The following is a 3,803-nucleotide window of genomic DNA, read 5'->3' on the forward strand; positions in this document are numbered from 1 at the left end:
CATTGTATACAAGTGTATAAAGGGTTGTGTTGAAGTTGTTATTATAAACTGATTCTGAGAATAAGTTTTGGGATTGTATTGGATATAATTTGAATGAAATCTTTAAATCATGGAATTGTTGATGTTGTTATTATTGTTTGGGAGTTGAATTGGAATTTGGTGGAAGTAGATGAAATAGGAGAAGTGCTGCCCAAATTCCGCTAGCTTACTAATTACTCTAGTTTGAACTTATGAGTGTCTTCCAGACTTAACATTAGTGTGAATCCTCTTGAATGTAGATTTACAAGCTTGGGAGGAGAACGTTAAGTAGTTAATAAGACGTAACGGTATGTTAAGGCTAACCCTTTCTTTCTTAAGGCATGATTCCTTTGTTGTGAACCTACACACGATATTCATAATATTCTTATTCCTAAAAATGCTAGAAACTCATGATTCTCAAGGTTCTTATGATATTATTGATAAGTGTTCTCCATGATGATGATGATTCCATTTCTAGAGATACCAAAGCTTATAGTTTTTTTATGTCATTATGATATTATTGAGCTTGTTTCATGTTTATTGATTTTATTCATTGTTGTTAATCTCACCTTATGGTAATTGTTCTTTCAAGGTGAGATATAGCGATGATGATGATGATTCCATAATGATAATCGGAGGTTACCGACCTTATGTCACTCCGATAGATTTATAGCTTTTATTTGGGCTCTCATGCATGCTTTATATATATATATATATATATATATATATATATGTATGTATGTATTTTCTCACACCGCGCCGCGCTATAGTTGGTCGGGCAGGCACGTAGATGTGCACACCACTACAGTGGGAAGATTATGATGTTACTCCGGACGCGGGATGATATGACATATGGATCGCGCTGCATGGTACGCAGTATTAACAGTTATATTATATATGTATGTAAGAAAATGTTTTCTTAAAAAGCTAAGCATGTATGACATCCGCCTTACGAGGCATTCCGATGTACAGTTATATCTCTTATCTCATGTTACTTCCCATATCTTTCGTTATGTTATTATTCATGCCTTACATACTCAGTAAATTATTTGTATTGACGTCCTTTTATTTGTGGCCGCTGCGTTCATGCCCGCAAGTAGGCATGGAAAGGATCAAATCCCTAAGTGCTTCATCTGCGATTACACAGGAGCGCTCCATTTGCTTCGGAGCTGCAGTCTATGGTATTGTTCTTTTGAGTACATATTTGGGCATGGCGGGGTCCTGTCCTGTCCTTATGATGTTTTATACTCCTTGTAGAGGCTCGTAGGCTGATGTATATAATTAGATGTCCTGTAACCTTATCGGTTCATATTGTTATGTATCATTTTTGGTAGCCTTGTCTATGGGCGTAGTTGGAGATTTTATACAGGCGTGTTTTATCTTTGAACTCATGCTCTTATAGATTATGATATTTATGAGTTAGCCATGTGTTCCACCTAGATATGGATATGAAAAGTATGTAAAGAGGTGCTCGGTAGGTTAGCTCCGGGCACCCGTCATGACCTTTCGGTTGGGTCGTGACATGAACAAAAGAAGTAAAGATATGAATACTTCCTGTTTTGAATGGAGAATCACCTGTTTAACTGAAAAATCATAGTCTGTGGCCTTAGGCTCAATATATATGTGCATACATAATCAGTGGCCCTGAGCCCAAGTATAAGTATGCAAAATTTGTGGCCTTATGCCTAAGTATAAGCAGGCAAAATATGTGGCCTTGTGCCTAAGTATAAGCATGCTAAATCTGTGGCCTTGTGCCTATTTATAAGCATGCAAAATCTATGGCCTTGTGCCTATTTACAAGTATTCAACATTCAACAATTTGTATTAAGGAACGGAGGATCATGCTGTAATGTATAACTCTAGAATACTGTACATCACTATACTGAGACACGTATTCATGAACTGATTATGAGACCTGAAGCTTTACTATTTATAAACATGCTAAGTATTCTAGACTGAGACTCATGAGTATCACACACAAGTCTATATTGATTACGTATTGTCATGACCCAAACCAATGGGCCGTGACGAGTACCCGACCACTACTGACCAAGCACCCTTAAACTCATACTTGCCATATGAAGAATAACCTGGTGGCCCATTTCTAACCCATATCTGAGCGATAGCATCTGCTGTAAAATTTATGCCACAAACTCTACCTCGAAAACTCATAATTTATACACATAGATATATATATATATAGGAATACATGCAAAGGATGACAACGCAGTCTGACATGGCCACTACATGCACTGTACATAACACAAGAGACCACAAAGCTACATGATGTTCCCATTATATGCAACTGTCTACAGACCTCTATGGAACATAAACTGTAGAAATGACAGGACAAGGCCCTGTCATACCCACATATCTACATAGCAAAATAGCATACCCAAAAGGGTCGCAGCTCCGAACTAATGGAGCGCACTGACCGCGGCTGAGGGGAGATCCTACTGGTCTGGACCGTCTGGCTGGCTACCTGATCCTGCGGGCATGAACGCAGCGTCCACAAGAAAGGACGTCAGTACGAACAGTGTACTGAGTATGTAAAGCATAAATAACAACATAACAAGAAGTATGGAACATAACATGAGATAAAGAGATAACCTGTACATCTAATTGCCTCATAAGGCGGATATCATGCATGCTTAGCTTTCAAAAGAAACATTTCTCTTATACATATGTCATAATAGTGTTGCGGAACATGCAGCCCGATCCATATATATATTATATTGCTGCGGAACATGCAGCCCGATCCATAAATATATTATATTGTTGCAGAACGTGCAGCCTGATCCATACCCATATATCCGGCGTCCGGGCATCCGGCATCCGGGACGATATCATAATATACCAACTGATCAGGTGGCTATGCATATATAACGCCTCGCCCTTTTCCCATGTCCCTTTATATATATATATATATATATATCATATACATATATAATATAAGTAGCATGCATGAGAGTCCAAATAAACGTTACCACTTTATCGGAGTGACGTAAGGTCGGTAACCTCCGATTATATTATGGAACAATCGTCATCGCTATGTCTCACCTTGAAGGAACAATGATTATAAGGTGAGATCAACAACAATGAATAAAATCAAGGGAATCATGAAATAAACTCAATAATCTCATCATAGCATTTGAAATCATAAACTTTGAAACTTCTAGAAATAGGATCATCATCATCACCATCATCATCATTATCATATTGAAAACATAATCATCTTTAGCGTCATAAGAAGCTTTAAGAACCATGAATCTTTAACTTTTGGAAATAAGGACATTATGGAAGACATGTATAGATTCACAAGAAAGAAGTCATCATTGTCATCATGGGCATCATAGAAAACATCTTGTCTTTAACATCATAAAAACCTTGAGAATCAGGAACTTCTAGCTTTTCGGGAGCAAGGATGTTATGGAAGACATATATGGAATCGTAACGTAGAAGTCATGCCTTTAGAAAGAAAGGGACTAGCCTTACATACCTGATTGATCTTCTACTACTTAACTTAACGCTTATTCTCCCGAGCTCGTAAATCTACATTCAAGAGAAATTATACTACCACTAGACTTATCATCATATGCCTAACTCAAGTCTTTAAATCAAACTCCTTTAGAATCTGCCAAAATTCGGGCAGCATCTCCCCTGTTTATATCCCTAGCCCGAGATCATAATTTCAACAATCAACACAACAACAATAATAACAACACCAATAACATCATCCTCAATACCAAAATACCCCATAAAACATCCCACACGATGTTTATCCA

The sequence above is a fragment of the Lycium barbarum genome, chromosome 10 (assembly GCF_019175385.1).
Source record: "Lycium barbarum isolate Lr01 chromosome 10, ASM1917538v2, whole genome shotgun sequence".
In the NCBI taxonomy this organism is placed as follows: domain Eukaryota; kingdom Viridiplantae; phylum Streptophyta; class Magnoliopsida; order Solanales; family Solanaceae; genus Lycium; species Lycium barbarum.